The 22,136-nt window shown below is 35.9% G+C and overlaps 1 protein-coding gene across 11 annotated transcripts in view; it reads left to right on the top strand.

Annotated features, from left to right (window-relative positions):
- Mecom (MDS1 and EVI1 complex locus) overlaps window positions 1-22,136 on the top strand; it is a 530,147-nt gene that overhangs the window by 444,637 nt on the left and 63,374 nt on the right. The window lies entirely within an intron of this gene.

Genomic DNA, 22,136 nt, shown 5'->3' with positions numbered 1-22,136 from the left:
GGGAAGACAAGCAATAGTGAAAAGCAACTGGCATGAAAACGATCAGGAAATGAAACTGATGAGGCTTGGCGACTGGCTGGGTTTGGGACCCTAGAGAAGCATGGAGGCTAGAATAGTACCAGCCAGAGAAAGAAAGCGAACACAAAGTGTTTTCAGATGTGGTCACACTGAACTTAAGATGCCTCTGGGACGACTGGATAAACCAGTTTGGAGTTCAGGGGAAAGCCTGTGGTTAGAGGTATTGTCAGGGACTTATCGTTGTAGGGAGGGAGGAAAGATTAAAGCTTTGAGAGTGGTTGGAAAAGAATCTAGTGGATATGTGAAACGGAAAACAGACTGAGCATAAATCCTCGGGAGCAACTCAGAATTTCCTCAGCAAATGGAGAAAATGACCTCAGTGAAACATCCTAAAAAGAATCCAGAGGATTCAGGAGAAGATGGGGTCATGGAAGCCAATGGAGGAGACATTTCAGGAAGGAGGAGGTGGTTATTAGCGTCAAGTTTTGTAATTTTCACATGTATTTTCTGTTTGTTCCCATGTGCGTTCTTGAATACATTCACTGATGCTTTCAAACCACGGGCAGACTTTGTTGTGGTTGCAATTTTTGCATGTATCCCTCTTGTTAAAAACATATAGGGTCCAGAATAAAAGGAGAGTTCCTCTTTTGCTTATTCCTCCGTTCTTTCTTGGTCAGTGTGGTGCAATTCCTGTAGGTCTCACATGCGTTTCCTCTGTCTTGTGCCCCACTTTGGATGCACCCTATTGAATGTTGGTTTAATTTCCTATTGCTCATTCTGGAATGACCTGGCGTTCCTTTAGTATTTATGTTTCCTCTCTTGGGAACTTTCTATTTTGCTAGAATCAGTTCTCTTTCTTCCCTTGAGAAAACCAAGGCCAAAAGTTCTTGCCCACTCCACCCCTTCATTTATATCTTAATAGTTTACTTGAGTGTTCTTCCAGGCCAGTTTCCCTGTTTCGCTTAATGATCTTTTCCATTTTACAATAGTTGAGGAATAGCTTCTCTTCCATGTTGTTATACATTTTCATTATTTCCTTCCTCTGCCTTGAGCAAAATGGAGTGCTTGACAAATGATTGCTGAAAACTTTATCCCAGTAATTATTTATTTCATTTATAATTATTTTCATTTTATTTTGGATCAATTCATAAATACATTTTAAACCACTTTTTTTATTGCTCTTTTTAAAGGATTACAATGGTTATAAATGTTGAGAGCATTTTAAAATATTTTCTTAACTGATACATAAAAACCATTAAAATTATACAAATTAAGGGGTACCATGTAACATTTTGATACATGTTTACATTGTGTAATATTCAAATCAGATTAAACATACCTGTCTCTTTCCTCATTTATCATTTCTTCAGATCGAAACATTCAAGATATTTTCTTTAGGCTTTTTGAAATGTTCAGTGCATTACTGTCATCTATAGTCACCCTACTGTGCAATAACCCACCAGCACTTCTTACTCCTACCTCACTGTGATATAGTATCCATTGATCAACTATCCATCTCCTGCCCTTCTCCCTACTCAGCCTCAGGCACACCACTGTACAACTCTCATCTTCTGTGAGATCAAAAAAGTTACAGGACTTTGCAACTCTGACATAAAATGATATTTCAAACTTGCATTTCATCAAACATGTATTGGATGCCTACTATTTATCAACCACTGGATGAGGCATTAAAAGAGATATAAGAATGGAAAGGAACCCAACTCCATGGAGAATAAGATCTAATAGGGAATTCTGGATGAAAAAAATCTATCAGGCTATCTTAAATTATTGTTGGTTAATCACAGTTTTCTTCATCAGAACCAATGCGATTTAATTCATTCTTTTTTGGGGATTGGAGGGGTACCAGGGATTGAACTCAGGGGCACTCAACCACTGAGCCACATCCCCAGTCCTATTTTTTATTTATTTAGAGACAGGGTCTCATTGAGATACTTAGCACCTCACTTTTTTGCTGAGGATGGCTTTGAAATTGTGATCCTCGTGCCTCAGCCTCCCAAGCCACTGGGATTACTGGCATGTGCCACCATGCCCAACCAAATTCATTCTTATATAGTCAGCACAATAGCATTTTACTGAAACCATCTTTATTTTTTTAAGCGTGAAGATTCACTATCATTTCTTCTCTGCTAAAAATATAAGTATTTTCTGATTAAAAAAAATGGTAAGTGTAAAGTTAAATTATGCATGTGTATACTTAGAGAAGAGAAATATTCTTAAAATAAAGCAAGGAATTTGTAATTATACAATGACATAAAAACAAAAAGAAGTTAAATGGGTACATTTTGAAAACTTCCTATTAATTGAACAACACTGAAAGCAGAATATCTATTTGAGTTTTATCATGTGCATATGAAAGATTTTTCTGAATTTATTTACTTATTTTCAAAGTGCTGGGGATCAAACCCAGGGCCTCATGCGTGGTAGACGAGTGCTCTACCACTGAGCTGCTGTGATTTATCCATGAAACACTGCCTGCCCCCTTTAGAATTTAGAATTCAATATGGAGAACTAAAGAGTGGATAGTGTTGGTCATTCATTGATGGAAAAGGGCATTATGGGTAGAACCTCAAATGCACCAGTAAGTTTGTTAAAAAATGAATTAACATAATTAGTTTAAAATTTTCCTACTCAGCTGCTGAGTTCAAAAGTGTAACCGTTTTCAATAATATGAGGGGGAAAAGATCCCCTGCTGCTACTTTTATTTGAGGGACACTCAGTTCTTCCAATCCTACATAAATTATTATGGGGATTCCCTGTGAAGCTTTGTGGAATGTTGCCCAGAATTAGAAAAGCTGGCTCGTAATGTTGAGTAGAAAAATAACCATTGCTCTAACCACTTTGTGCTGAATGGAAAAAAAAAAGTTTTGGCCAAGTGCACACTTTGACTACAGTAATATGCATACATTTGAGTTATGCCTCTGCTCACCTTGGTGTGATCAACCCTGGAAGCAGTATAACTTGAGAGCTGCTTCTGAGAGAATGGAGAGGCTTGGGGTTGACTTTTAAAGTTTGAGTGGGATCAGACAATTTCAATGATTAAAATAGATATCTAAGTCAACAGAGGTAAAAATAGGGTGGTTTGATCAGAAGAGGGCTTGCAGCATTAGGCATGTATATGAAATAGCTTTTGTGATAGTCTGGGGATTTCATTTCCAGTATGAACTATATAAATGGCTAAATATAATTTTCTTAAAATATTACTTCATTGAGCTTGTGGTAAGATGTTATCTTGGCCTTTGTATTTTGGCTGGCTGACATTTGCTTCTTTCCCATGAAAAAAAAAAAAGTAGAACTATCCTCATATAGAATTGAACAGAACAAAATATCATGCTGCCCCTCTCTGTTTATTAAGATAAACCTTCTGATAAGATAGTTAAGCAGGAAGTTGGAATAGTTCAGGGAAACTGAAGGCTACTTCTTGCTCTATCTGGTACACATTATTTTACATTTTGGAATTCTATTTTAAAGACTTCTTTTAAAGTACAAGATGTACTGAATTTTGAATGATACTTTAGGTTTCTTTTCTGTAGATATTGAGTAAGTGTTAAAAAAGGTCAATATTTTTATTTGTATTAGCACTCTGAGGGCAGAGCAAACATTTAGTAATATAACAGAAATTAGGCCACTTGAGTTCTATGTAGAATGTTTGAAAAGAACACAGCAGAACATGCTGGGGAGGAAAATCACCACCATTTCCATTTACAAATAACTGTTATAGTATATTGCTTATTTGAGTCCAAATTAATGAGGATAATTTGTCTTATTTTGATAACTCCAGAGGCTAATCTTCATATCACAGTTGCAAGTATTTTTTTTTCTAATTATGCCTGACTCAAGAGAAAACTGATCTGTGAATCAGGTTTCAACATTAAATATTGTGTTTTCTGCTAAATATTATGTTTGATTTTTTTCTATATTAAACAATAAAACAAAACAAATTCCTCTTAAGAGCCATTTCCTCAGCTAATATGCACATTGTTCAATTTAATTTAGTCTTACAGAGTTCTGAAAGAAGAGAAATCTTACCTGTAACTTAAAAAGTAGAACCCCAAATCTGAGCAAATATGACTTTTTAATTCTTGCCTGTATGGTTACTTTTCTATTAATAATGTTTAAATTCAAGGTTGTTGCTCAGTGGAAGAGCACTTGCCTAGCATGTGTGAGGCTCTGGGTTTGATTCTCAACATCGCATACAAAAAATGAAGGTCCATCAACAACTAAAAAATATTTTTTAAAATGTCTAAATTTTATCTATAATAACCTGTTGTAGAAAGTTTATCAATTGGAATTTATTCTATGTTTATCTGCACATTTATCTATAATGAATTTTATCTATAAAAATATTATAGATCATTCTGTGATAAAATATTCTAAATCATAAGTAGTTTCCTTTCACTATTTCCTTTGAATTTTTATATGTTAAATAATTTACCTTTGATGGAAATTTGTATTTTTTCCTAGTATCCCAACTTTTCTCTGTCTTGCCAGTTGTTTTGTTATAGTCAGAAGAGTTCCTCAATAAGTCAGTGTACTGTTTAGTTATTTATACTCCCTCTATAATGGTCAAAGGTAAGAATCTAACAAAGTGGACTAATAAGTCCTACAGGACAGTTTTGATATGGGGAAAAACTAGATGAAAGGTCAGTGTAAAACTTTTAAGTGGATACAGAAAATGAATTTAAAACTATTTGTGGTTTATCACATAACTGGTCATAATGTAATTCATGTAAACAAATCTGACCTAACAGGATTTTAATCTAGAAATTGGCAGCATTTATGAATTTCACAGCTATAATTCCTTTACCTAGTATCTCTCAGTCAAATGAAAATAATACTATAATTTAATAAGGAACCAAGTAGTTTAATTTGAAGCCCCATGAGGAAAAAAAAAAAAAAAACATGACATTAGTAGATAAAATGTCTTTGGCATTATCTTTCGACTTTAAAGCATTTCGAACAAAAACCCATTATGAAGATTCTAAAACTGACTTACAAAATTCTTCTAGAAAGTGATCAAACTGTTTAGCAATAGAATTGCAGTTATTTTCAAACATTTTTTTTTCCCTAGCCATGTTTTCACATGATAAGCTGCTACTGTCTCTAATTTTTATGGATTTGGAAGACTGTTTAAAGATACATTCTTTTAGAGAATCAGAGTTAATTACTGGGTGGTCATTGTTAAATGACTTAGAGAACCCAAAAAGACAAGTACTCAAAAGCAATTTAGATGTTTATGTTCTGGTATGTTTTTAAATACAAATTTGAAAATATATGTATGTGTGCATGCGTGTATGCACAATATAAAATCAATTTTCCTACTTTACAGTATCTATTTCTATACAAGTAGATCACACATGTATAGAATAAATGTTTGATTATCCAGGAATGAATTGACATTGGAGGATAGAGTTGAACCTCAGTGAAAAGCAATTGTAGATCTGTGAAAGCAATTTGAATTAGTTTATCAACTGAATCATCTACACCATAGGAGTTGTTTATTATTCTGAACCGTACAGTAGATAATAACACCACAGCATCTTTCCTTCCATCATGGGGGACCTTGAGCTCCCTGGCCAATCTCACACATTATACACAGGAATGGAATAATGCTTCCACTCACTGTGCTCCTTAGCATTCAGCAGTACCTGGCCACGTAGAAAATGCTGGAAATACACTTACAGCAGAACTGGAGAACGAGGTGAAGAAGGGAAAGGACAGAGTGCTATCAGTGGGAATATGTTTCCATCAGCTGAACCTCTAAATTAGAAACAGATGAAGAAAAGGTAAAATTATCTATAAAACAAACAACAAATAATAGACTATAAACATAGACAATAAACTTTTGCTGTTTTTTGCCAAGCAGTTTTTGTAATTTATGTACATTTATGAACATAAATTATTATGTGATTTGCATATTTATTATATATAAGTTTCTGAACTATATTGTTTTTACTCTTTTGGGTATAAAACAGTAAACCTGCTATTGAAAGTAAGATGCGATTTAATTCAGTACATTTGCATCAAATAACTATTCTACAATATTCTAGAGTTTTTTTTTTTTTAAATTGACTTAATATTATGTGGCTTGCTATTGGTACTCTCTTCATTACCCTACTTATAATCACATAAGTAAGTACTGATGCATGGATGCATTTACATACAACTCCTCCCAGGGAAGGAATTTGAACATAATTATGAGATACTAATTTTTTTCTGAAAAACTCCTTTGAAACATTTGTCTGGATTGATATTGAGAAAGTGATAATAATTTAAGTAATTCACATAACTTGCACTAGAATGTTCAGTAGGTAGCACTTTAGAGAAGGCTACAAGAGATCCTGAAAGCAAGCAATGCCATCTCCTCTGGCATACAGTGGTTAGTATTGTTCCAGAATACATGAACCTGTTGTTTGCTAGGACCGCTATACAATAAACAGAAAACAGTGGCATTTTTTGAAGAAAAATTTTATGTTTTGTTCCAGAATAAGTTCTTTCAGCAATCAGTGCTGTGAAGTATTACCTATGAGAATACTGTGATAATAATGAGAAGCTATTAAGATGACAAGCAGCAAGAAGAGGAATTAAAAGGGGAACTTCTCCCTGCAGCCAGGGAGGTGGGATCCTTCAATGAGAGTACAATTCAAGATATGCATAGTATGATCCAGCTGTTTGGGAACATTAAAAATCCCTTCACTTAAGCTGTTGAAAGCTGAAAAAAAAGACCAAATGTTTTCCATCTCAAAACACGTTTTACTTAGCTGTGTTTTGAAAGCAGTTATCTAAACATAAAAAAAAAAAAAAAAAAATGCAGCGTATTTTAACGTAATTTCTTCCTTGGGTGCAAATCAGCAGTTATAATTTAATTTAGGAAAGAGAATGAAAAAGGTATAAGAGAAAGGCACATTTTATTCTCCTACCTTCTTGTTTATCTTTCCTTAAAGTATGTGAAGGACATAAAACAGGGAAATAAAAAAGTCACCAGCATACAGTTTTGTTAACTTATCTTGTGAACATTAAACATTATGCCTCAGATTTCGTATGGTACATAAAGTGTTTCGCCTTGCGAGATCGTGTATACAGCACTTCAAAAAAGCCAGTGGGACAGCTCACTAAATGTAATGGATGTGTAACAGCAGATCTTTAGATCTCTTGTATTTAGCATGACAACTTTGGGCTCTTTGGGTGCTTTAAACATGATATCTAAAACTACATACTTTTTTCCCTAGTGATGAAAAACATAGACTAATTACAAACTTCTCAGATGCTCTAGAAGGCTAGCCCATCCGGTACAATGGCAATATTCAGTTATATTGTACCTTTCTCCTTTTGTTACTGAAATTAATCAGTTTTATGACTTCACTTCATTTTCTTGATGCAATTTCATGTTCATTCTCTCTAGAATGAATGCTCACTTAAGTACAATCACAGTGCAGTAAACAGTTTATTTCTCCTAACAGTTTCAATCATCAAATTCTTAGATGCTTTCTCACAGTATGCATCAATGTGTGTCCTCATTCAAATCTTTGAAAACTTTCATTAAATGGTTTCAAAAGATATCTTGAAACAGAGGAACTGATTCTCACTTGAAGATCTTCTTTTATGAACAAATTTATTTCCTAACAAAACCTGTGTTGACTATTATGTAGACAAAAGTTTTGTCTAGGAACATCACTAAGAACATATCTTAGATGAGGAATTTGAAAAGAGGTCTGTATCTTGCACCCTGGATGCAGAAATGCAAGTGGTTTTTGATGATAAAGGCAAAAGGCAATTTAAAACAGTGTATATAATCAGATAGGGAAAGACATAGCAAGGACAAATATGCTAGATTTAGGAGGAAACCACCCCTAACAACACCAAAGACCTTCCCTGGGTTGTGAGGCACAGTTATGGTCTAATGATAAAATGTCAAAAATTGAATTTCATTGTGTTTGTTGTTCTTCATATTAGGACATAGTTTCATAGTTGGGGGCAGAAAAAAAAAACTGTTCTCCTTCTTTTATTTTGACCACTGTGCTTTTATGGAAAGCTAAGTGAAGGATGTAGTATGAGGATAGGTGATGTATTTTCTACGGTCACTTATGAAAACCTTAGTAAATAGAAGTTTCTCTTCCAAGAAGTGCCTCTTCTTGTCTTCAGTACTGAATGTCCTTTTGCATGTATCTTTCCAAAATAGTACAACTAAAACAGATTTAATCAAAGAGAGAGTAATTGAAAAAATGATATTATGCCACAAACCAAGTATTGGTACAAATTTGTACTCACTTTATGTTTGAGCAAAATCATAATGCTTCCCTGGCTTGCTTTTAATCCTAAAGCACAGTATAGATTTCCCTGATGTCACAAGGATCTATGCTGGTCTTGGAAATACTCCCTAGTGATACTTCCTTTATTAATCTAATATGTGTTATTAAACTGAGGTTAGGGTTCCTAAGGGTCCTTGTCAGTCAGTGGTTGGATCAGAGGGACCCTAAGTGGCAGATCCCAATTATCAAGCAGATGACATCTTTAGCAAGTCCCATCTTTGAGGTTGTGCATCTGAAATAGTATAACTTTGGGGAAAAAAAAACATAGCAGAATGGAGAGTCAGACTGATCAAAGTTTGAATCCCATCTTTGGGACCTTCAACTTAAGTTATTTAGGGGAACTGACTGACTCCAATTGAGCCAGTTAGTGAATTATCAAATGAAATGCTATGTAATAAGTACTTGACCTAGTGAAGGCACTTAATAAATTAATATAATCATAATTTTTTACCATTTTACTATCTTCTCTTATTCTAGACTTGGGAATTGGTCCCCTAGTGTTTACTTGCTCTGACCCAGTACATGTGTCACATTGTTGCCAGTGAAGTTTTAAAAGATGAAAATCTGACAAGGATTTGTCTGATTTCTTTCTGGGATTAATAAATAAATGAGTGAAATTTAGAAGATTTACATGTTAGAAATAAAATATTTAAATAACTTTAAAAGAAAAATGAATGGATAACTTTTTCCTACATTTCCAATTTCCATTTGCCTGCATTTCTTAGCCACTTAATTTTTAGAAAGTTCAATCTATGGGTCTATTTTTAAGTGACTGGAGTACAAAGTGTACGTATTTAAATTGGCCTTATAATTTAAAAGTTCTTTACTTTTAAAATTATTATTATTATTATTATTAAAATGACCTGAGTATAACAGGCTATAATATCTTTGGTTGTTAAATAGGAAGACCTGTTATCTGAAAGGAAATGTTTTTTTATTTTGATTATAAATTATTATGCATGGGTAGACTCTTTAGTAGGTCATTAATTTTTAGATTAAAGGAGAATTTACTCTTACTGCAATTTATATTTTACCAAGACAATTATTTTTTGATATTTTAAAATAGATACTGACAGATTCACCAAGCATAGAGTATAAAACCATCTGGTTTATTTAATCCATAAGGAAAACAAGTCTCTGTTTAGAACACATGCATGATTATATCTTTATCTATCTATCTATCTATCCATCTATTGATCTATTTATCTCAGTTACCACTTCCACATGTGGATTTTATACATCTAATGAACAATAATATGCTGGGTTTTATTAAAGCAGTTAAACAAACATTGAAAATGCACTTAACCTAAGCCCCTCTCCCCCAGGAGTATTTGTTTCTACTTTTCCCAGCTTTTGAATGACTATAGGTCTTACTTCCTCCATGAGCTTCCCCCACCATGCAGCCTTCACACATCTCCCTCCTGTCTAAATGTCTGCAGCACTTATCATTCAAACCAAATAATTTAATACTTAATAACTTAGTTTTGTACTATTTGCTGCTCCTTCAAGTAGCTTATTCTTGTCTCTCTAAATAGATTGCATGGACTTTCACAGCAGGAATGATGGTTTATGTTAATTTGGTATTCTCTCTGGCCTCTAAACCTTATGCCACCATATGTTTAGTTGGGTCATTTTCAACCTGTGAGTCAAGAGACAAGGAGTTGGAGAGAGTGGTATGGGTGTTGGGGAAATATCCCAGAGTTACACTTAAAGTCTAAGAGTCCATGTAAAATTGTGTATGTATACACATGTGGATGTATATATGCTTAAACAAGTTAGAAAGAGTGCTTCTAATTAGATAAGGATCTTTTTACCTGGAGCATGCCTGTGATAATGTTGTCACATTTATAAAAGGAATTTGTAGAAATGGTATGTGTGTTGTAGCTCCATTTTGGCAAAATAACTTGGGGCTATTTATAACTCAGTCTTATTGATCTCAGTGTTGTCATTTCTTAAACAAGGATAATAATCATCATATAGATTATTAATGAGTTTTAATGAAATGCATAATAAGCCTTGACATAGCTTTGTTTGGTAGGTACAGAATCCTGGCAATCTCTTGGGGAGCCTGGGAAATGGTGACCAAAGGTCACTTATTGCAAATGGTTGTAGCTCCAAGAGAGGTCCTGCTGCTACAAGCAAGGCCCAAGGAGCAAGTTCCTACCCTCTGGAGGGGGTGGGCAGGTGAGAGAAGTAGGAACTGCTAGTATTATTTTTCACTTATGCATTCGACCTTGATATGGTTATGCTGCCTTTTCTTAGATTTGGGCTGAATTTGGGAAGCTTCTGGTAAACAGTATAATGGGACACTTCTATGATCAATATCTTAGCCATTTTATAAACAACAACAACAAAATTCTGAATTTGCAAATCATCCTAACTCTAATTTGCTACATGCCCCCAAACCAGTTGATAGTTCTGGAAACAGGAAACAGATCTTTCTGAAACTTTGTCATAATGCCAGCACTCAGAAACATGATTACTGCCTTTTCTCTATTTCAATACCATATAGCCTAAATTCCAACTGGTTTTGGAAAGCGTTCCATAATTTGGCCTTATCAAGTCTTACTCACTAAAACTTCTTAACTTAGGAGTCCATTGGGTGACAGTTTATGAGCAGAACTGGAAGAAAGTATTTGTTAGATGGTGGTGTAAAACCCTCTCCACACTGCAGAAGGGTATGGACAGGCTAAGGCTAACTGTCAGTGTGGGACTTTCCTTCACAGACCCAAATTCCCTGATGATCAGCTGAGGCCAGGCAACTGAATTCTGCATGTGCGCTAAAGACCTTTGGCTGGTATGCTTGCTATCTACTGCTGCATAACAAAATACCTCAAAACCTAGTGGCTGAAAACAGTAATAAAAATTTATTGTATTCAGTTTCTGTGGTTCAGGAATTAAGAAGCAGCTTAGCTAGCTGGGCCCTTGTGGTCCAGTGTCTTTACCAGGTTGCAGTTTGGATTGCAGCTATAGTTAACTAAAGATTTCAGGGAGGATGCAGAATCTGTTTTCCAAGACCACAAGACCTCTACTTGCTCACATCGCTTGCAGGTTGATTCTGGTGGCTTATAGGTGTTAATTGTTGCCTGCATAGGTCCTCCCCCAGGCTGTGTGATGTCTATTGAACATGTCAAATGGGGCAGAGAGAAAGAGAGAGAATCTTTTTGTAACAAAGATTCCAAACTCACATAGTGCCACTTTTTCACATTCTGAATAGAAACCCATCCGTAAGCCCAGTGCACATTTAGGGTAGGAAGAATTAGATTTCCTTGTGTGAAGAAGGGACTGGGAAACAATCTTAAAAATTCATGGGGATGTTTTCAAACCACTCCAGATGGTTGTTCATTATGTTTATCTTTTACCAGTACCATCAAAATGAAATGATAAGCAAACGGTTTATCTTAAATCTGTGATTAGTAAATGTATTTTAATAAAAAATAAATCATTCTTCATCTTCTCTTCAGGACTATCTTATTATCCTTTAAATTGCTTCAGGGGATTTGTAATTATCCAGATAAAACCCCCTTTTGATGGTAGAGTCAAGATGCGTAAGTAAAAATAACACCTAAAAATAGCACTTACTGTACATGAGGATGCTAAGGCTGCTGGTTTTCCTGGTAGTGGTAATGATTCACTAGGACTCATCCCTCTTGACTGTAGGGTGCAGTTTATAACCAATGAACAATATAATGGATTTTTCCACTGGATTTTAGAGCTGCCTAAAGACTTAAATATCAGTATATACTCAGTGCCAAATGCTTTATCAAGACAGAGAAAATTCTTAGTAAATGCTTGTGGAATAAAATGAACTAAACTGATGTACATGTTGAATTCATGATCTTACTATTGTAACTTGACCTCCAGCCAGCAGAACAAATTTACACACCCACCATTGAACAGCCTCTGCTGAGGTCCTATAGGTCTACACTATGTCTTATTCTGGTGTAGTCTCCTTTTTCTTGAATGTTTCATTTTAAAACTTTATTGTGTATTCTGAAAAATTATGTTTTGATACCTTATATCAAATATTGACAAAACATTAGTTTAAATTTAACTTCTATTTGAGGTTTATTTTTTTAAAGCATTATCACTTCCTGTAGAGTTTTGAAGTTTCCTATTTTTCTTCATGTGTTTTCTTTTACCTAGTTCCCCAAATTCCTTTCTTAGGAAATGTTTTTTTCTCATTAGGGTTGGGATCCCTAAGTAGGAAGATATATCTGTATTCTGTCTTTGGTTTTGCCAATTATTCTCTAGATCTGTGTGTTTTCATTTCTACTTAGCAAAAACAAACTACTGCCTGAGTAAGCAGCAGATAAATCAGGAGAAAAAGTTTGTCTTCTGATATAAGCATGTCTATGTAAACAACAAACAAACTATAGAAGGCATTTTTAAAGAAGGAACTATTTTATAGTGGTAGAATTCTATTTAATAATAGTGAATGCTTATTAGGCACTTACTATATGCTAGGCACTAAGTACTGTTGCACAGATCATCTCATTTAATCCTCTCAGTAGCCCTATGAGACACATACTATCATTATCTTCATATTACAAATGAGAAAATTGACATGATAGATAACATTACACATGCTCCTCACTAGCACAAGGTAAAGCTGTGGTTTAAATGCACCTGTTCACTCCAGATGCTGTGATTTGGTTCTCTTATTTTATAATTCCTCCTTAGGAGTATCTCATATGTACATTACACTAAGTACTTTATACACATTATCTCAATTCTTTAATTCTAGAAACCTTCTATTATATAGGTGCTGTTACTACAGTTTGAGAAATACTGATAGAGAGGCTCCACAAGTTGAAGCAACCATGTCAGTATCACGTAAATAGATGCAGACCACAAGAAGAGCCCCCTATCAGAGGGCTTCAGCCTAGCAGCAACTGGGGATGAGACAGGTTTCTCCTGAGCCTGTGGGCTTCATGCTTGCAGGGAGGAAGTGTGTAGTCTTCTGAGTCCTTGGAAGATCTTCCTGCCTCATGATGGCAACCTACTACATTCAGCCCATCATTTTCCCTGCTAACATCCACAGGAGCCAGGAAGTGTGTGAAAACAGACTATTGCCCTCACATCTAGGTGTGTATGACATGACATTTGAGCCCTATGAGTCATGAACTACTAGTACCACTGGATCACATGAAAAATTATTAGAGGTAGGGGAGAATTAGAGAAGTAATGCTGGTTTACCCTTCATCAATACTGTGAGTAAAGGACACCCACCGCTGTGGAATATTTTTCAAAACTTAAGTTAAATTCAATGAATTCACATCTTACTGAGAGCTTAGTTATATAGTGAACAAGTAATTGGAAATTAAGTGTAATTGAAATTCCCCTTGCTCGGTCCTTAAACCCATTTTGGAAAGGATCATCCTGGCTTCAGCTGAGCACCAGAGGAAGTGGTATATTTGCATTCAGAGCCTACATGGTGTGAAAACTACATGTCTTTAAACCCAAGAGTCACACTCAATGCAAGATACTCCAAATAGAATTCAAAAGGCATTTAAACACTGATTCCTGCTGAGGTAGCAGAAGATGTGGGTCTCTGTCTCATTCTCCTTCTTCTTTTTCTTTCTTTTTTTTTTCTTTTGAGTAAATGCTTATGCTCTCTTTTCCTTTCCCTCAGATCGCTGTTTGCAGTACTTAAGTATTAGTAGATTGAGTCGTGTTGTCACTCCACTGTGCTTTCCAGGATTAAAATTTAACAAAATCTATTATATGAAGACCTTTAATGACTTTCTTGACACATTCCTACATCAGTAACCAAGGAGATTAATACAGGACATGATAAAGATTTTTATTATAATTTCTGCAGAAACCACATTTTTTTAAAAAAAAGTTGTATGTATGAAGTATTTAGTGAATCATTTAAATTTGATTCATCAACAGTTTTTTGAAGACTTCCATACCTTGCCAGCTTTTATAGAGTGGAAGTGGAAAGGAGGCACAAAACTGAGTGAGACACTGTTACTTAAAAGTTATGAGTTTCAAATTTCAAATTTAAAATCTGGAGTCATCCTAGGCTCACAATTGGATATTCTCCACATCATGTCTGGTTCCATGGTTTATTAATAAATGAGTCACCCAGATCACAAGGAGAGAGAAATTATGTATGAATCAAGATAGACATTTTTCTTTCCTCTTCGTGTATTTCCACGAGTGTCATTCTGGCAGTTCCCTTTCCAGTTGTAGGTCATTTGCTAGAATTACATATAAAATACAGAGACTTTTGAGTTTGGGGATCTACACCCTGGAAATTGACCAGTATTTAATTCTGGAGTTTATAGGCAGGCTATATTAGGATTTTATTTGAAGTTAAAAAAGTGATCCAACAAAACTTACAGAAAGATACTTTCAAACCCACAACTGAAACCAATGCCTGAATTTTCACAATGATTCTTGGACTTTTTTGGTACATTAGCCTCTCTTGGACTATTTTGCTGGTTTGCCGTTTGATGTGTATTGTAGGATGTGACACCCACTAAATGGATTATAAGCTTACCATACTTTTCTGGCTCTGTAGTATTTTTACTATATTTTAAGTGTCTGGCTATGATCATTGACATGATAAAATGGAATTTTAGGATTTCTGACATGGAGAAAAGATAAATGTTTTATTGAATCAATGATAAAAACATATTAATCACTTCTTAACTTTGTAACAGAGACCTCCTAACCTGCTGTCAAAGCTTAGAGTAGAGAAATATTCTGGGACTAATGCCTCACCCATCCTCTCTCCTCACCTGAGGGTACACCTCTTTAGTTTGAAGTAAGCACTTTGAATAGATCAATTAATCTCAGCTATTCGTGCTCTTTATAGAGGAGATTGTGTGGTCACTCCCATGAACTGTTCTGCTCCTCAGATGATGAGTTAATTCATTTGTAGCAACATTAGTTCATCAAGGTTGGTAGTTTATCTAAGGATCAAATTACTGTAATTTTGTATGCCATCTGATTTAATGTCCACTTAGTTTAGCGGTTAGACAGCCATAGGCAGGCACAACACATGAATCCAATATGGAAAATTGGAGAAAAGGCAAATTCTTGAAGGTTTAATTCAGGCATCCTTAGATGGAGATTGCCTTGCTCCTTTTCTTTCTCCTGGGGAAATATATATCTAGATAGTGCCAAATCTTATTAAGAAAAACCTAAATAATATAAAACATTGCATGTAAATATACTCATGGTAAAATCTGTGTTTGAAAAAGACTTAATGGAAGAGTATAGGAAGGAGTGGATTGATTGTGAAATAAGATTGTACACATTCCTTTGGAAGGTTTTTCTACTATATACTCAAATACAATTATAACAGTTTACAGGCAAAGGATCAATTGGCCAGATTTTAGTGGTAACCTACTTTCTTTGTGAACTTGATAGACCTTCCAAATGTTTTTCTGGTTGAATGAAAAATTAAAGCTTGATTTTGTCTTTACTTACTTTTGACTGTTTTATAGTAACTTTTTGTTGTTGTTGTTGTACCGGGAATTGAACCCAGGGGTGCTTAACCACTGAGCCATTCCCCAGCCCTTTTTAAGTTTTTTGTTTCTTTGTTTTTGAGACAGGGTCTTGCTAAATTGCTTAGGGCCTCACTAAGTTGCTGAGGTTGGTTTTGAACTTGAAATCCTCCTGCCTCAGCTCTGAGTCACTGGGATTACAGACCTGTGTCCCCATGCCTCACTTGTAGTGACCTTTTTGGTCAATAGTTGCAGTCAGTCAGTCAGTTGATTAAAAAAAAAAAAAAAAAAAAAATATATATATATATATATATATATATATATGGGGAACATATATGCTCTATTGAAACAGATATGAAGGCATATAAAGCTTTATTTCCAAATTTGTTCCCCTTAAGTGTTCAACTGGAAGGAGTTAGAGGTGATGTCCAGTTAAAGAAGCCAAATAGGTATTTTACTAAAGGACACAGACTTTTAATCTTAACATAAAACGTTTACCACACTGATGCTTATTGTGAAGCTCCAAGAGGGGGCTATCTTTACCTCGTTTGACCCCAAAACACTTTTTTTTCCCCCCAAAGGAACACCTGTTAATAATTCACCAATTAAAAAAAGGTGGTGTGAAGGATGTTTCTTTCTTTCTTTCTTTCTTTCTTTTTTTAAGTACTGGGGCTTGAACCCAGGAGCACTTAACCACTGAGCCACATCTCCAGTCCTTTTCTGTATTTTATTTACAGACAGGGTCTCACTTTGTTTTTAGGGCCTTGCTAAGTTGACGAGGCTGGCTTTGAACTTGTGATCCTCCTGCCTCAGCCTCCTGATTACAGGTATGCACCACTGGCACCCAGCATGTAGGATATTTCTTGCTATCAAATAATTTGTAGGTAGATTGGCTGATAACAGAAATATTCCAAATGACAGATATTAGCGGATTAGCGAATGGTTTCAAATATGAAGTACTGTAAGATTTCAAAACAGGGAGCCTGGAAGATTTTGTATGAGCTTGGCGAGTAGAACTAGTAATTCACCTCTATCTATTGCTTCTGCTCTTGGATGATGTGAATGTTGGAGGCGAGAGAAGTGCAGGACCTGCCTTAACTCTGTTGAGAGGGCCCAGAGTACTGACACATCTCTCCAGTAGCTAACCCAAGCAGATGATTTATATAGAGGGAACAAGCAGAAAAAGGGCCTGGAAAGATTAAATTGACATAAAACTACAGAAGAGACTACATTTTGGATTAGAGGCTTTATTATCTAGCAAATAGGGATCTGTCAGAGCTTTTGCTAATGTGATTTTTTTCCTTGTTTTTGCTTTTTACCTTCTGTTTTTCGGTAAAACAAAACAGTAGTACAAACTTATTATTTCAGGAAGACTAATTTCTGGTGTAAAAATCGCATAAAAATTCAGGCCTAAAGTGACAAGAACCTCTACCTGGCCTGTGCCTATTTGAAGATGAGGGTGTTTTGGAAGCAGTTTAACAGATTGACATGACTACTCGCTGGGGACAAGGGCAGGGCAGGAGTTCAAATGTGATCTAGCATATAAGCCCACCTAAAGGGCAGAGAGTTGGTACAGAAACAGAACGTGGGGTTGGGGTGGTGGCAGTATGTCAATAGAGTACTTCTCCAGAGAAGCAGCAGTGGAAGGAAGTCGTATCTCTAAATCTCTAAAAGAGAATTATCAATGCATCAGTTGATTCCCACAGGGGGACAATGTTACATAGGCAACTTTCCTTGAATATTAAATACAGTAATTTCCTAAACATTAGCCATAATGCCTCTTGTAAGGAAGTTCAAAAGTCATTTATGAACATATTGGTGGGAATAAAACTTGGAATCCGATCTTAAAAATCTTACAGTGCCTCTTAAGGAGGAAAAACCACTACTGATATGACTAAAGTAGAACTGGCTATAAACCAGGAGAAAAGTACAGATGACTTGGAGTCAAGGAGGAAAAGATCAAACCTGGGGAGTAAGAATCTGTGGGTATGAAAAAAAAAGGTGACTTTGAAGGATAGAGATTTCATCGGAGATAAGCAAGGCAAAATGAATTACAGACTGAACAACACTAATGTTAACAATTATATTAGTAGTATCAATAATAATAGCTATTTTCTATTGACCACATGCCATGTTCCATGCATGAGTCTAAGTTATTTACATAATTGCTTCATTTAGTTCTTAAAAAATGGAATGAGTTTACACTGAATGGTTAGGCAATTCCAGCCCACTGTAGAATCTTGAGCAGGGGAGTGAGTAGCAGCTGAGTGTGGAGTATAAACTGGTGGGAGGGTGATGGTGGCTTGAAGATCTGATAGGACACCATTGCAGTCATTCAGACTAGAGGTACCAGACATCCAAGCCTGGCATTCGAAGAAATGAAGATGAAAACCAAGGAAGGACCTAATGCATTTTTTTTCCAACAAATGTGTATCAAGTATTAATTTATGCAGGGATTATGGTATACTCTGGGCAATCGGGTCAGAGAAGATAAACTCAGTTCCTACCCTCTTGGCACTTGAAGTCCACCAGAAGACATTGTAAAGGATGAATTTCTTGACCTTGATAACCAATGTTGACCTAAAATATGTGTGTGTGTGTGTGTGTGTGTGTGTGTGTGCACGCCACACACACACATGCATGCATATGCGTGTGTCCTCCTACCCTAAATTTTAGGGCTCTGGGATCTCATTGGCATTCTAGCTCTGACCCACAACCCCCCTTGGTGCTGACTGGCAGAGAGCACAATGAGTGGGACACAAACCCAGCTGCAAACCAGACAGACAGACATCTTCTGGAGTAGCACAGCTTGAGAGAAAAAAAACATTTTTATGAAAATTCTTCTCTTCCAAGGTCAGGGTAAGAATTAGGGCAACTGACACTGAAATGGAAGAAAGAGGGCAGAAAAGTACTTATACTTTGCCATTCCCTGCAGTATAGGCAGACTCTCTTCCTCTTTGTGCCTGTATGTAAGTTTACTCTGACCCCTTACATAAACACAAATACTGTGAAACTTACAGTATTTTGACCTGTTCCCATGAACTCAGAGCAGTTCACACTCACATTACCCAATTTATTTTCCCAACACTTACAATTATGCTGATATTATGAAACTTTCATGGAAGCCTACTCAAAGGTTAAGTGACTTACCCAAAGGTACCCAGTTAGGAGTGGAGACAGGAGGAGGAACAGCCCTTCCCACTCACTCTCCCCACAACATTAGGGGTGTAAATGCACTCTTAAATGGTGCTTCTAAAGCTCCAGGGAAGAAGTTGATCCTGGAGTTACTGCATACTCTGCTAAATACTGTCCTATAAGATTGAATTAATTAAAATTATTTTAATAATGAAAAAATCAAATCCTTATAGAGTTGAGGTTAATTTCAAAACATTTACTACCTTAGTTCTGATGTTCAGGTAGGAAGAATGAAAGATTTGATAATTGTAATTTGATTTATTGTCTATAAAGTAGTAACAGCAGGGATATAAAAATGCCTTTTGTCTAAATAATGAGATTGAGGTGTTTTTCTTTGAAAACATTTATTTTTCAGTTTTTGTGAATATTTATTTGCTCATCATTTTGTTCCTGAACATATCTTTCTATGCATATACACCAGAGCATTAAACATCTTTACTTTGGGGGCCAAAGAGAAGAAAAATTATGGTATTTTGTCTTGTCTTCTCTCTCCAAATTTTACTATGTTTTATTAAAGTGTTTACTCTATCACAATGTATTCATTTAAACTTGGTATAAATTTTTTGTTGTTGTGCTTTAAGCACTCAGCGTAATAGCTTAGGACTGAAATACATCAAAATAGTCCAACAAAAAATATTTTAAATATGGCAGTCTTGGTTGGAGTTTAGGGAATAAATCTTTGAGTATAATAATTTATTCACTTGAGCTGTTGTTTCAGCAAAGTATTTCATCTTAGTTCCCAAAGAGCTGCTAGTCATTTCTAAATATATTTAAAAATCGAAGCAAAATAAAAAAAAATTTGCTTTCATTCTGGTCAACTATACTATAAAAAACTCAATTGTTCACTTCTTCTGGATTAAAAATAAAGATCAGATAGGTGATTATGCTTGTGTGGTTAATTAATAAGAAGAGAAGTAGGTACTGTTTCACTGGGGAAACGTGTCACCATGTCTATTGTGAGGGATCCCATGCTGGAGGGACAATAACGGGGTGCTAATTCTGAACGCACACAGTGCTGTCCTACAAAGACATCAAGATTTGTAGGAAATCAACCCTCCAGCAGTCCTGGCAAGCCAGACTGACCCCAGCAAATGAAAATAATCAAAAGTAATTAGAAGCGTGCTGGACTACTCCTCAGAGAGCCGAGCGGGAGAGCAAACATGCCTGAATCCTCCAGCCACTGCAAAGGCCCATGTCTGAGCTGTTAGGTGCCCTGACCTTGTCCACATAAAGATGTGATTTATGAAGTGCAGGGCACAGCAGCAGGGCTTCTGTCTTCTCCTGGAGAACCAAATTACTGAGGTGGAGATTAACATGCTTTCAGTAGGGCCCATTTCCAGACCAAGGGAAATTTTTTATTTACATTTTTTTTTTTACCTTTAATTTCCTCTTTTTTAACATCCCCCCTCCCTTTAAAAAAAGGGTAAGGGGAGGAAGAAAGGCAGAGTCCATCAAGAGAGTGACCAGACTTCTCTCTCCAGAGCAGTGATGATGTGCGCACTGGGGCTGTAGACACTCAGAGATTTTTGTTCGTAAACTCACATTGTGCTGGAGAGTTTTGGTGGGTCTGCCTGCCCAGCATCACAGAATTCACCTTCAAGTTTAAGGAGCCAAGCTTCTGAGATACTTCCCTGATTAAGGAATATAAATAATCAAAATCAAACCAAATATTACCTATGATACCAGAACTTTCCCATCTAATTTCCCTTCCTGTTACTTTTCATCATAAGGCATCTTTATTAAGTAAAAAGATTTAGAAGAAGAATTGTGGGTGGTAAGAGAATTTGGAGGAGTAGGAGGGAAAACAAATTGGGAGAAATAGTTACATATAGATCAGTGAGAAGTGTTTTTGGTCCTAAAGACATATTTAACATTTTTTCTCATCTTTGTCTCAGTTAGGGTAGGTAAGGTTTTACAAAATTCTATTCTGACATGGAAAAGGAAGCATTGATTTTCTTCTTAAACACGCATCAATATCTATACAAGAAGCTAATTTAATTAGCAAGCAGTTATTGTTCAGCCAAATGTCAATTTCTCAGATTATTTCATGCTTCTTGACATGAACTGTATGAAACAGGATTTAACAGGATGTCTATGAATGAAACCACACTTGAGAAATGTAAAATCGCACTTGTATGTTCTTGAAAAGCAACAGAAAATAGTGTTAAAACAAAAAATGTCAGACTTGGAGTTCATTGTACATTTAGCCACCTCAAGAAACCCAAAGCTGCAGAATTAAGGGAACTCTACTTAGGCTGAGGTTATAAAGTGCCTTCCTCTATAAACTAAAAACGTAATGTCAGGGTGAATGGGAACATACTTTATTAACTTTATGGTATTGAAAACTGCCAGCAAGTTGTCTTGTTTTTAAATATTGTCCTCTGCAGAGTGTTACAGTGCTGTTTGTCCACAGGAAGCCTATTAAAAGTGGACAGTGCAGTCATTTCATCTGGCTTTGGCTGGACTGCTTTTCTTTCCTTTAATGATGTGCTGGAATGTACCATGCCCATAGGGTCTCCATTAGCAGAACTTTTACTTCTGGGACGGCCATGAAGTTTAAGGCTTAAAAGAGGCATCAGTTTACAGTCTTGTGGGAATCACTTGAATACTGGAGCACTAACTTCTTACTGTTTTAACTAATATATTGACTTATTTTAAATAAACAGTTACACAATGAAGGCAGAGCCAGTGGCCTTATTGGAAATCTTTGGGCATTTTAAAGATTCTGCAATCCACACAGCTAGGGGAGGAAGGAAGGGGCCTGAGGAGGGTTTATGCCCTTTTCAAACCAGGAAGAAAACACATTAACCTCTCCCACCCCAGCCCTGCCATCAGCCAAAGGGGGATCTTTACAACTCCCAGAAAATCTATCAGCTCACACTCAAACCTCATCTTTTCCAATGCCTTTTTCCTGGTAAACAACAATTAACAGAGGAATGAAAAAAAAAAGCTATTAGTTCTTTCTGGAAAAATGTTTTCGAAATATGATTCTCTTTTGAAACGTTGCTGATGGACCACTCTATTTTGTTTTCTCCAAAGCTGTATGCTTTTGTTATAGTTTGTTCTCTCATACCATCCTCCTAACATTTAGATCATCTGTCCTGATACATGTTTGCAAATTAAAGTTGGTTTG

The sequence above is a fragment of the Sciurus carolinensis genome, chromosome 9 (assembly GCF_902686445.1).
Source record: "Sciurus carolinensis chromosome 9, mSciCar1.2, whole genome shotgun sequence".
Lineage (NCBI taxonomy): Eukaryota > Metazoa > Chordata > Mammalia > Rodentia > Sciuridae > Sciurus > Sciurus carolinensis.
Note: the sequence above shows the minus strand (reverse complement) of the source record. Positions and strands in the feature narration are given on the sequence as shown.